The sequence below is a fragment of the Coregonus lavaretus genome, assembly GCF_964263955.1.
Source record: "Coregonus lavaretus genome assembly, chromosome: 1".
NCBI lineage: Eukaryota > Metazoa > Chordata > Actinopteri > Salmoniformes > Salmonidae > Coregonus > Coregonus lavaretus.
In genome coordinates, this window is record NC_139988.1 from 53400245 (window position 1) to 53414268 (window position 14024).

The window sequence follows — 14024 nt, forward strand, 5'->3', positions numbered from 1 at the left end:
AAACATGGCCCACCTTGCCTGGCGAGGGTTCAGTCTCCTCGCCGCCCGGATGTACTCCAGACTGCGGTGGTCAGTCCAAATGAGAAAAGGGTGTTTGTCTCCACGCCTTCAGAGCCTTAACAACAGCTAACAGCTCCCTGTCCCCCACATCATAGTTTCATTCCGCCGGGCTGAGCTTCTTCGAAAAAAAAGCACAGGGGCGGAGCTTTGGTGGCATACCCGAGCACTGGGACAGTACAGCTCCTATCCCAGCCTCGGACACGTCCGCCTCGACTATGAATGCCAAGGAAGGATCCGGATGAGCCAGCACGGGAGCCGAGGTGAACAGAGCCTTCAGGTGACCAAAAGCCCTGTCCGCCTCAGCTGACCACTGCAGGCGCACCGGTCCCCCCTTCAGCAAGGAGGTAATGGGAGCCGCTACCTGACCAAAGCCCCGGATAAACCTCCGGTAGTAGTTGGCAAACCCTAAGAATCGCTGCACTTCCTTTACCGTGGTTGGAGTCGGCCATTTACACACAGATTAAATGCAGTCATTTCCATCTCCAGCCCTGACGCGGACAGGCAGTATCCTAAGAAGGAGACAGACTGTTGAAAGAACAGACATTTCTCAGCCTTGACGTACAGGTCATGTTCCAACAGTCGACCAAGCACCCTGCGCACCAGGGACACATGCTCGGCCCATGTAGCGGAGTAGATGAGAATATCATCTATATACACCACTACACCCTGTCCGTGCAGGTCCCTGAAAATCTCATCGACAAAGGATTGGAAGACTGAGGGAGCATTCATCAACCCGTACGGCATGACGAGGTACTCATAGTGCCCAGAGGTGGTACTAAATGCCGTCTTCCACTCATCCCCCTCCCGGATACGCACCAGATTGTACGCGCTCCTGAGATCCAATTTGGTGAAGAAGCGTGCCCCGTGCAATGACTCCGTCATACTCGCAATGAGCGGTAGTGGATAACTGTACTTAACAGTTATCTGATTGAGACCTCGATAGTCAATGCACGGGCGCAACCCTCCATCCTTCTTCTTCACAAAAAAAGAAACTAGAGGAAACAGGGGAATTGGAAGGCCGAATGTATCCCTGTCCCAGAGATTCGGAGACATATGATTCCATAGCCGCCGTTTCCTCCTGTGACAGAGGATACACGCGACTCCGAGGAAGTGCAGCGCCCTCCCAGAGATTTATCGCACAATCCCCCTGTCGATGGGGTGGTAATTGAGTCGCCTTCCTTTTACAGAAGGCGAGAACCAAATCGGCATATTCGGGGGGAATGTGCATAGTGGAGACCTGGTTTGGACTCTCCACCGTCGTTGCACCTACGGAAACACCTACACACCTCCCGAGCACTGACGTGACCATCCCTTGAGAGCCCTCTGTCGCCACGAAATATTGGGGTCATGAGAGGCTAACCAGGGAAGCCCCAACACCATGGGAAACGCAGGAGAATCGATCAGGAAGAGATTGATTCTCTCCTCATGACCCTCCTGCATTTTCATCCAGAGTGGATCTGTGACCTCCCTAATCAGGCCTGACCCTAAAGGGCGACTATCTAAGGCATGTATAGGGAAGGGCACATCAACAGGACAAATAATCAATGTGCAAATAGACAGTCTATAAAATTCCCAGCTGCGCCTGAATCTACGAGCACCTTATGCTTGGAATGCGGGGAAAACTCAGGAAATTCAACGTGAATACACATGTGAGCAACAGGGAGCTCTGTGTGAGTCGGGTGCCTACTCACCTGGGATGGTCCTCCAGTGCCCTGCCTGCTGCCTCGATTCTCTGAGGACCCTCTCCAGCACCGACCAGCAGTGCGTCCTCTGCGGCCACAGTTGGTGCAGGAAACAGCCCCCCTTCCGGTAACCCTTAAATCAGCACCTCCGAGCTCCATCAGTGTAGGCTCGGAAGTGCTGGGAGATGGACTGGACGGACCCTGATCTGGACGTCCGCGGGTGGCCAACAGGTTATCCAGCCATATAGATAAGTCCACCAGCTGGTCGAGGTTGAGGGTGGTGTCCCTGCAGGCCAGCTCTCGACGAACGTCCTCCTGTAGGCTGCATCTGTAATGGTCGATCAGGGCCCTCTCATTCCATCCCGCGCTGGCTGCCAAGGTCCTGAAGTCCAGTGCGAATTCCTGTGCGCTCCTCCTCCCCGGTCTGAGGTGGAACAACCGTTCCCCCGCCGCTCTCCCCTCCGGTGGATGATCAAATACTGCCCGGAAGCGGCTGGTGAAATCCTCATAGCGCACCGATGCTGCGTCTATACCTCCCCACTTAGCGTTGGCCCACTCGAGCGCTTTCCCCAACAGACTGGAGATGAGGGCGGACACGCTCTCGTATCCTGAGGGAGCCGGGTGGATGGTCGCCAGGTAAAGCTCCACCTGGAGCAGAAACCCCTGGCACCCGGCAGCTGTTCCGTCATATGCCCTCGGGAGCGAGAGCCGAATCCCACTGGATCCAGGTGGTGAAGGAGTAGACAGCGATGTGGGGGGATTTGTAGTGGGAGGAGGTGTAGGAAAACCCCCTCTCTCCCATCGCTCCATCGACTGTAGTACTTGATCCATGGCTGTGCCGAGAGTCTGTAGCATGGTTGAGTGCTGCTGGATGCGTTCCTCCACTGATCCTGGAGGAATGGATGTGCCTGCTGACTCCATTATGGGTGCGTGATTCTGTCATGCGTCAGTGTGTAGCGGTAGGGCGGAGTCAGGCGCAGGACACAGAACTTAGTAAACGACATACTTAACTTAACAAAAGTAACAGAGCATATCTTCCACGCAATGAAGAAAAATACCAGCTCACAAGAAAGACAGCAAAACAACGAACAATCACGCACAACACCATGAGGAAACCAGAGAGTAAAATAGGGAAACAAATTAACGTGATGGGAATCAGGTGTGTGCAATCAAGACAAAACAAGTGGAACACAGAAACATATATCGGTGGCAGCTAGTACTCCGGTGACGACGAACGCCGAAGCCTGCCCGAGCAAGGAGGAGGGGCAGCCTCGGCTGAATTCGTGACACCACCCTTTGCCTTGATGACAGCTTTGCACACGCTTGGCATTCTCTCAACCAGCTTCACGAGGTAGTCACCTGGAAAGCATTTCAATGAACAGGTGTGCCTTCTTTCAAAGGGAATCCTTACATCACAGATCATTGTACCTTGGCCATATTCTTTTCATATCTATAGTCTTCGAGAATATTTTTTTATCTATACAGAATCTTTACCTTATCCGTAAGTGAAGGCAATGGTATGTCTCTTTTACCTTCTTCATTTGCCAAGTTGAGATATAGATCATTTGGGTTTCAACATTGAAACTGGAACGTTGTATTAGAACAATTCTAATCTACTAGATTTAAATTTGAACTATTTCTGGACCTGAAAACAAATAGCCTACACTTCATGGCCCAGTAACTTACCCGTAGAGTACAGTGGATACTGCGCCTAATGTTGAAATGTCGGGGTTTGGTAGGAGGCAAACATAACCTTTAGTTTACTGTAACTGTATAACTTTACTGTGCAGAATAAGGTCCTCTGAGACTTACAGTAGATTGTATTCTTACGTAAAAACTCACCACCACCCAGGTTCATACGGAGCTCTGTCCCGACATAGACACACAATGATTGAACCTGGCCTAGAGAGAATCTTAGCATTTAGCTTGTAATTCAATCAGAAAACAGGGATTGTTTTTGATCAGTTTCCTCTATTCAGGGCTTTTAGGGGATGTTTATTTCTAACCCCTCTGGACTTACAAGTCTCACCTATTTGGATGCTCAACAATACAGTCTAAGGCATTATGGGGACATTCTTTGAACAAACAATAATGGATTCCAGTAGTGTCCTTTTTTCTCAGGTTGTTCATTTTGTGGCCTAATCAAAGAAACAGCAGTTACTGCCAAATAATTAGTTAAAACATTTAATCAAATACCTTTTTTGGAATATGTCTTGACATTTGTATAAGTCATTTGCAAAATTATCTATATTTCCAACCCAAATATGAATAGCAACTACCGCTATTTCAGTTTCCTCCCTATTTTAGCCTATCAATGTTTAACAACGTTCCGGTTATAATTTGATAATAATATCAGTACCTTTTCAGTGATCTCCTGTGGTGGGTTGATTCATGTCTTAAAAATAGGCTTCATGTTAAGGTAATAGTAGACCCTGCGTTAATGTTTTGAGTGGAAGTAGGTTATGGAAACAAAAGGGACCCTAAGAAATGTAACAAATACTTTACCACCATTAAACACAACAAGGAATTGGGGCCGGAACAGCAACCTCTCCCTCAATGTCAGTAAGACCAAGGAGCTGATTGTGGACTACAGGAAACGGGGTGGGGGTCAGCACGCCCCCATCCGCATAGACAGGGCTGCAGTGGAGCGGGTCGAGAGCTTCAAGTTCCTTGGTGTCCAAATTACTAAGAACTTAAAATGGTCCACAAACACGCACAGTCGTGAAGAAGGCGCGACAGCGCCTCTTCCCCCTCAGGAGGTTGAAAAGGTTTGGCATGGGCCCTCAAATCCTCAAAAAGTTATACAGCTGTACCATTGAGAGCATTTTGACTGGCTGCATCACTGCTTGGTATGGCAATAGTACCGCCTTCGATCGCATGGCGCTACAGAGGGTGGTGCAGACAGCCCATTACATCACTGGGGCCGAGCTCCCTGCCATCCAGGACCTCTATATCAGGCAATATGAAAGGAAGACCCGGTAAATCGTTAAAGACTCCAACCACCCAAGCCAAAGACCGGTGCATCAAGTCTGACACCAACAGGCTCCTGAACAGCTTCTATCCCAATGCCATAAGACTGCTAACTAGCTAACTAAATAGGTAACCAAATGGCTACACAGACTGAGTTGACCTTTGTATTTTATTCTTATTTTTGCACTGTCTCTATTTACCCTCACAGGCACTACGCACGATGATACTCCAACACACATACAAACACTCACTCCATCATTTGCTCACACACACACACACACAAACACACACACACACACACACAATATGCACATTCATTTATACTGACTCTACACACACACACTCACATACAATAATCAAATACCCTGCTGCTACTCTTTAATCATATATCCTGATGCCTATATACCTTACCCCTATACATATCTACCTCTATCGATCCAGGATCCCTGCACATTGTAAATATGGTACTGGAACTGAGCCTGTAGATAGTATGCTTACTTACTTTATCGTGTTCTTCTAATTTCTTATTTTTAGTTCTCGTGTGTTTTTGTTCTACTTTGTTATTTTTAGTATTACATTGTTATTGATTACTGCATTGTTGGGGCTAGAGCTAGCAAGAAAGGCATTTCACTGTACTTGTGCATGTGACATTGAAACTTTCCCTACTTTCCCAGAACTGAGCTCTATGATATAACTTCTGTTCTGGCATCTCTGTGACTCATTCAAGGGATGGGGGATAATGCACTGACATTTTAACAGGACTTCCAGAGCCTCCAAATCACAGTCTCAAGGCAGTAGGAAAATAAACATGCAAACTTCTATGTTATGCATTTCAATTTCACAATTTTCACTGTATTCTTTTTCTTGCAGGTTACCACTGCTCTGTAGGTGAGTCTGTCCACAATCTGGTTGCATGTCATCTTGACTGTAGTCATCTCTCTCTTTATCAATTACATTTTGTTTTGGTCTAGTATAGTATATGAGTTCTAAATAAACTAACTGTCTCAATACATTTATCTCTATTCTAATAATTATTCCCTCCTCTCTCTCTCTCTCTCTCTCTCTCTCTAGTTTCTGATCTGAGTGACTGTGAATCGGTGGGAAGTAAATGCCACACCCACGCCAAGTGCCTCAAGGCTGAAGTCAATGACTGTGTATGTGTGTGTCGGATTTGCTACCAGGAAGATGGATTACAGGGTGAGGACATTGACAAGTGTGTTACTGGCCTCAACGGCTGCCACCCAAAGGCACATCGCACAACACACTGGGCAGCTACAGCTGTGTGTGTCTGGATGGCTACCTCGGCAACAGTGTCCAATGTGAGGACGTCAACGAATGCCAGATTACGAACAGAGGCTGCCACGCCAATGCCCTCTGTACAAATAGAGAAGGAGGGCAAGACTGCAGTACATAGGTGGCTTCAATGGAAATGGGTTTCAGTGCACGGACATTGACGAATGCACAAACCGTGAAATCTGACATGGGAATGCCACCTGTTACATTGACAGGGCTGTAGTGGAGCGGGCCGAGAGCATCAAGGTCCTCTCCACCTGCCCGTTGGACTGAGGCCGGTACCCGGATGTGAGGCTGACCGTGGCCCCCAGCTTCTCCATAAAGGCTTTCCAGACCAGCGACGTGAATTGGGGACCACGGTCGTAAATGATGCCCTTCGGAAGGCTATAGTGCCGGAAGACCTGCTAGAATAGTGACTCAGCGACCTGGAGAGCAGTAAGTAGACCAGAGAGAGGGATAAAACGGCAGGATTTAGAGAATCTGTCAACAACGACCATAATAGAGGTAAAACCATCAGAAAGGGGTAGATCAGTTACAAAGTTTATGGACAGATGTGACCAAGGGCGCTGAGGCACAGGAAGGGGAAGTAGTTTCCCTGCTGGAGCGTGCCGGGGAGATTTGGATTGGATACATACGGTGCATGAATTGACATAGAGGGCAACGTCCTGCGCCAAGGTGGGCCGGTGACGTCGCAGGATTTATCGGAGAGGGATTTGATGGTGCGGGTGATACGTGGGTGTCCAGCGGCGAGGTATGTGTGTGCCCAGGTCAACAGCCGATCTCTCACCCCGTGGGGATGTCGATGCGCTCTGGATGGCAGGTAGCAGGAGCGGGTTCCCTCTCCAGAGCCTGGCAGATGTCCACATCTACGTCCCAACGATTCGGGAGGACAGATTGATAGGCTGGAGGGCACTCACAGGAACCTCCACCAACGTGGAACCACAGGGTGTGGGAAAGCAGGTCCTCCGGGATCCTGGTCCCCAAGCAGTGATTTTCATCCTCGACCAGGAGATGGTGGGGTTATGAAGTTGGAGCCACGGGAGGCAGAGGATGACTTTGTGTACAGGTGCGGTGGTGATGAGGAAGGGAAGGCTTTCCTGGTGCATGGGTCCCACGGTGAGGGTGAGTGGTGCTGTGATATGCGTAATTGTGCCGGATCCCAATGGTCGCATATCCAGCACTTGGACAGGAAAAGGAGAGGAGAGCGGGTATGAAGTTATGTTCAGAGAGGAGGCGTAGGCCTGGTTGAAGAAGTTCCCAGCGGCACCGGCATCCACTAGAGCTGTAGAGACAACACTTGAGGGATAGCCAGCCAGTGAAATGGGAACCAGAAAAGGTTTGGCGGAAAACGATAATGGAATACTGACGCCTACCCTGGGAGACGGAAGGTCACGGGGCCGCCCCTCTGCTCCAGTGGAACCCGGGTTGGGACGCACCGGACACCGCTGAAGCTGGTGCCGCTCCTGGCCGCAGTAGGGACAGAGACCCAGCTGTCTCCGGTGATGCCGCTCTGCCGCGGAGAGGTGCATGGCCCCCACCTCCATGGGTTCAGGCTCTGCCTCAGGACAGCCAAAGGAGGGAAGCGAGTGGCAGGTGGACACCGGCGCTCCTGAAGAAGGTTATTCAGACGGATGACCATTGTGATGAGAGCGTCCAAGGATATGTTGTCATCCCGACATGCCAACTCCGTGTGGACCTCCTCACGCAGTCCACTGCGGAATAGAGTGCAGAGCGCCAGTTCATTCCATCCGCTGGAGGCTGACACAGTCCAAAAGGTGAGGGCGTACTCCGCAGCGGTCTGGGCACCCTGCTGGAGATGGAAAAGTCGCTCACCTCCCTCTCTGCCCTCTGGAGGATGGTCAAAGACTGCTCTGAACAGAGCAATGAACCTCTCATAGGAACCCAGCTCCTCCTCTCTCCCAGATGGCCGTAGCCCACTCCAACGCCCGTCCGGTCAGCAGGGAAATGACCGTGCAACCTTGGACCTCTCGGTGGTGGGGGCTCCCATCTGATAGGCGAAATAGAGGGAGCACTGGAGTAGGAAGCCACGGCATTTCGATGGAGTACCGTCATACTTCTCCTTAAGGGACAGTCTGGCATTGCTGACCTGGGCAGACGGCTGGGTAGGCTGGGGGACTGTCTCACTGTGACAACCTGCGGTAGGAGGCCCGCCGTCCTATTTCCTTTTGTATTTTTGTACAAATGGTTCTTTCTTTTTAACTGCATTGTTGGGAAAAGGCTCGTAAGTAAGCATTTCACGGTAAAGTTGTATTCGGCGCATGTGACAAATAAAATTGGATTTTGTACTAACAGCTCCTATGTGTGCATCTATAACACATACTTTAAGGGCAATGGGAACTACCTGTGTCTGGATATACATTTACTTGAGATTTGAGTCATTTAGCAGACACTCTTATCCAGAGCAATTAGGGTTAAGTGCCTTGCTCAAGGGCACATCGACATATTTTTCATCTAGTCAGCTCGGGGAGTCGAACCAGCAACTTTTCAGTTATTGGCCTAACGCTCTTAACCGCTAGGCTACCAGTTCAGAGACTCCCAGTTCAGAGTCTCTTCGATGACTGTGTCAACATGCTGGGCTCGTACCGCTGCACCTGCTTCGATGAACTAAATGGGAATGGGCTGACCTGTAGGGCCATTAATTAGTGTAATTGGCAGAATAAATGTGATCCAAACACTGCCTGTATCAATGTGCTGGACAGCTATGACTGCTCCTGCCGCTCCGGATATCGGGATGGAAGAGAGTGCACAGACATCGGTGAGTGTGTCACCCCTAATATCTGCCCTGCTTCGGCCGCGTGTGTCATCATCGTAGGGTCGTTCTACTGCAACTGTCTCACCAGCCACATCTTCAATGACTCAAAGTGCATGGACCTGGATGAGTGTGCCATTGGGCACCGTAGCCCCTTCTTCACCTGTGCCAACTTCCCGGGTTCCTTCACTTGTAAGTGCAGGGAAGTGTACAGGGGCAACGGCATCACCTGTGAGGACCTGGACAAGTGCTCCATGGTACAGCAGTGCCACTCCAATGCCCTCTGCACCAACCTGGCGGGCACGTTCAACTGCAGCTGTCAGGTGGACTACTCTGGGGATGGGGTGATCCAGTGTGCAGATGTGAACTGGTGGACAATGGAGGCTGCTGGAACAAAGCCACCTGCGTCAACACTAAAGGTTCCTTCTCCAGTCTGTGTCCGCCCTGGTTTGACCTGGTCAACCGCACCATCTGCCAGGATATACACTGAGTGTACAAAACATTAGGAACACCTGCTCTTTCCATGCCAGACTGACTAGGTGAATCCAGGTGAAAGCTATGATCCCTTATTGATGTCACCTGTTAAATCCACTTCAATCAGTGTAGATGAAGGGGAGGAGACAGGTTAAAGAAGGATTTTTAAGCCTTAGACAATTGAGACATGGATTGTGTATGTGTGCCATTCAGAAGGCGAATGGGCAAGACAAAATATTTAAGTGCCTTTGAACGGGGTATGGTAGGTGGCAGGCACACCGGTTCGAGTGTGTCAAAAACTGCAACGCTGCTGGGTTTTTCACGCTCAACAGTTTACCGTGTGTATCAACAATGGTCCACCATCCAAAGGACATCACGCCAACTTGACACAACTGTGGGAAGCATTAGAGTCAACATGGGCCAGCATCCCTGTGGAACGCTTTCGAAACCTTGTAGAGTCCATGCCCAGATGAATTGGGGCTGTTCTAAGGGCAAAAGGGGGTGCAACTCAATATTAGGAAGGTGGTCCTAATGTTTTGTACACTCATTGTATATGAGTCCCAGGCCATGGAGGAGCCGTGCCACCTCAATGAGCGCTGCTCCAACACTGAGGGGGCGTACGAGTGCCCTTGCCAGGTGACCATGGCCTGTACGGATATCAACGAGTGCAAAGTGGACAACCCCTGCCACGTCAATGCCACCTGTTTGAACACAGTGGGCTCCCATACCTGTACCTGTAAGCACCGATTCACAGGCAACAGCTCCAAGCGAGGATGTAGACCCGCGGGTATTGTGTGCCAATGTGCCCGGCGACTTCTCCTGCTCTTGCCAGCAGGGCTTCACCGGGGACGGCTTCTGTTGGCAGGATGTGGATGAGTGTGCCCTCTCCAACGCCACAACCTGTCCCCCCCCCCCTCCCCCCCACCCACCCATCTCAGAGTGTGTCAACTCCCCCGGAGCCTACGTCTGTTCCTGTATGAATGGGACAGTGACCTAAAATGACCCCTGTGTGGCCCCCAGTCCCTGATGTGCCCCTGCCTGCCACCCAAATGGGCTCTGCCAACCCTCACCCGCTGGCTACATGGGTGTGACCTAGGCTTTGAGGGGGATGGACTCGCCTGCTCTGACTTAAATGAGTGTCAGGAGAATGTGTGCCCCCAGAATGAGACAGTGTGTGAATATCCCACCCTCTTCTGCAAAGTGGGCTACAGATAGAACGGGACAAACTGCGTTGGTAAGAAGATTTGATTTTGTCACAGAAACTACCAGAACCACTCAATATTTCTCAATAACCACTCAGTTGCAAAGTCCTACCTTTCTTTATTCAAAAGTCTCTCTTCCGTTCTCCAGTAGACTCCACTGATTTCAGGTAAGTCACATTATTTCGAACTGTTTTTTAAAAGTTATTTTAGTTGTGTCTTTGTTCTGTAGGCTTCTTATCATGGCACTCTATCTCTCCCGCATCGCGCAGAATGTGATTGTTAGTCCCGCCTCTTCTGAATAACAAGGTTTATTGGACCTTCCATAGAATGTCTTGGTTCTGTTTACTGATTGAATAGGTCAGCGAAGATGCAATGATCTTAACCAATCAATTATCCCTTACACATACCATTTCTCTTATCATTTCTATCATCAGTATACATTACATTACTTTGTTTAGACTGTTCATCTATACTGTACCTGCCCTGCTTTTCTGTGGATTTGCTTGTGAGCTTTCTTTTAGCAACTTGTGGGGCTGTTTCCTTGACACTGTCCCATTTTGGATGAATTATAGATTTTGATGAGTGCCAAACCCAAAATGGAGGATGCCACCCCGTTGCCAGCTGCTCAACATGGTTGGATCCTTCAACTGTACCTGCCCACCTGGCATCGAAGGCACTGGCTATGAGTGCCAGAATGTTGACCAGTGTCCCAACAACTCCACCCAGCCCCAGAACTGTAGCTCCCTGACCCTTTCCAACAACACAGACGGTTCCTCTGTCGGTGCCAGGAGGGGTACCAGGGGGACGGGTTCGACAGTGAGGATGTGGATGAATGTCTCTCACCCTCCACCTGTAGGGAGAACATGACGTGCCACAACCTCCAGGAGGTACAACTGCACCTGCATCCTGGGCTTAGTTTACGGAGCAGACACATGTGTGTCTGAGGAGGACTGCCTGAATGCCAGCAGTGTGTGCCACCCTCTTGCAGCGTGCCACCCCACCAAGTGCTCCTTCTACAGCCACTGCCGGGACAGTTTCTGTGGCGGCGTGCTGGGACGTGGACGAGTATAGCCAATCGGGGCGGTAGTACTGCCCGGAGATCTCCTACAGCTTCAACACAGAGGGCTCCTATACATGCGACTGTTGGGATGGTTACCAGGACCACAGGACACACTGCATGGACACGGACGAGTGTGAGGCGGAGAACTTCACCTGTCCAGACAACAGCACCTGTACCAACGCTGAGAGTAGCTACTGCTGCCCCTGTGACATGGACTTCCTGGCTAGTAACAACTCTCTGTGTCTAGATATTGACGAGTGTGCCGTGGGGCTGGAGCAGTGCCCGAACACCTCCGATTGCCAGAACACACCCGGCTCCTTTGTCTTTGACAGCTGGGACGGCTACCAGGGCAATGGCACAGGCTGCGAGCACGTCAAATAATGCCTGGACAACTCTAACCTGTCACAAACACGCCCTCTGCCGCAACACGCCCGGGTCGTTCCTTTGTGTGTGCCAGCCAGGCCTCCTGAGCATCGGGGCCCTGTGTGTGGACCTATCACCTCTACCTTACCTGCCACCCTAGACCCACTTCAATTTGCTTACCGCCCCAATAGATCCACAGACGATGCAATCGCCATCACACTGCACACTGCCCTATCCCATCTGGACAAGAGGAATACCTACGTAAGAATGCTGTTCATTAACTATAGCTCAGCATTCAACACCATAGTACCCTACAAGCGCATCATTAAGCTCGAGGCCCTGGTCCCGTGCAACTGGGTCCTGGACTTCCTGACGGGTCGCCCCCAGGTGGTGAAGTTAGGAAACAACACCTCCACTTCGCTGATCCTCAACACTGGGGCCCCACAAGGGTGCGTGCTCAACCCCCTCCTGTACTCCCTGTTCACCATGACTGCGTGGCCAAGCACGCCTCCAACTCAATCATCAAGTTTGCAGACGACACAACAGTACTAGGTTTGATTACCAACAATGACGAGACAGCCTACAGGGAGGAGGTGAGGGCTCTGGGAGTGTGGTGCCAGGAAAATAACCTCTCACTCAACGTCAACAATACAAAGGAGATTATCGTGGACTTCAGGAAACAGCAGAGGGAGCACCCCCCTATCCAAATCGAAGGGACCGCAGTGGAGAAGGTGGAAAGTTCCTCAGCGTACACATCACTGACAAACTGAAATGTTCCACCCACACAGACAGTGTGGTGACAAAGGCGCAACAGCGCCTCTTCAACCTCAGGAGGCTGAAGAAATTTGGCTTGGCACCTAAAACCCTCACAAACTTTTACAGATGCACAATTGAGAGCATCCTGTCGGGCTGTATCACCACCTGGTACGGAAACTGCATCGCCCGCAACCGCAGGGCTCTCCAGAGGGTGGTGCGGTCTGCCCAACGCATCACCGGGGGAAAACTACCAGCCCTCCAGGACACTTACAGCACCCGATGTCACAGGAAGGCCAAAAAGATCATCAAGGACAACAACCACCCGAGCCACTGCCTGTTCACCCCACTATCATCCAGAAGGCAAGGTCAGTACAGGTGCATCAAAGCTGGGACCGAGAGACTGAAAACAGCTTCTATCTCAAGGCCATCAGACTGTTAAATAGCCTTCACTAGCACATTAGAGGCTGCTGCCTATATACATAGATTAGAAATCACTGGCCACTTTAATAAATGGAACACTAGTCACTTTAATAATGTTTACATATATTGCATTACTCATCTCATATGTATATACTGTATTCAATACTATTCGACTGTATCTTAGTCTATGCCACTCTGACATTGCTCGTCCATATATTTATATATTCTTAATTCCATTGCTTTACTTAGATTTGTGTGTATTGGGTATATGTTGTGAAATTGTTAGATATTACTTGTTAGATAGGTCCATGTCCACTGTGCCAATGGGTGGGATGCCAGGGGGGAGAGAGGGGGGAATGGGGACGGAGGGTGTGTTGACCAGGATGAGTGTGTGTCGCCCTTGGCATGCCACGCCCACACGTCCTGTAGAAACTACCCAGGGTCCTTCAACTGCTTTTCTATGTGTGAAAAGTGTATCATAATGTCATAATTATAATGATGTGTGCCACTGTTTGACTAACTGTGCGTTTCATTCACAGAGTGATTTGTACCCGTTTGGTGACCAGGTGGGAGATAAAGGAGTGTGGTTGGACACAGAAGATGGGAACTCTCCCTACATCATACCAATTATGGGTTTCCCCTTCATGGGCAAGCTGTTTGATCTGTCTATGTAAGTATCCACATCTTTACTCACAACTCTGAGACTGGAAACCCTGAACCAAAGAGAGCAAGATAAGTGATTAGTACTATTTTCATTTTTAGTACAATTCTATTTTTCTACTATTTTGCAGTTGCAAGACAATGTACATCACTGTAATTCTTCACTGAAATGGCCTTTGCTGTGGACATTTAGTAAAACATTATTCTCTATCCTGCTTAGTTCTCAGATAATGGACTCATCCAGTTCCAGTCTGTCAGTCAGAACTAGCAGTTCCTGCTTCCTGTCCCCTTCCCTAGTGGTTTCCATGGCAACG

The 14024-nt window shown here is 49.9% G+C and overlaps 1 long non-coding RNA gene across 1 annotated transcript; it reads left to right on the top strand.

The window, feature by feature from the left end:
- The first annotated feature begins 3876 nt into the window (after window positions 1–3876).
- Window positions 3877–14023, top strand: LOC311136875. The gene is made up of 6 exons (XR_014613897.1): window positions 3877–4841; window positions 5583–5600; window positions 5784–6440; window positions 11024–12995; window positions 13590–13720; window positions 13931–14023. It is a non-coding gene; the product is annotated as an uncharacterized lncRNA (long non-coding RNA).
- Window position 14024: the final 1 nt, after the last annotated feature.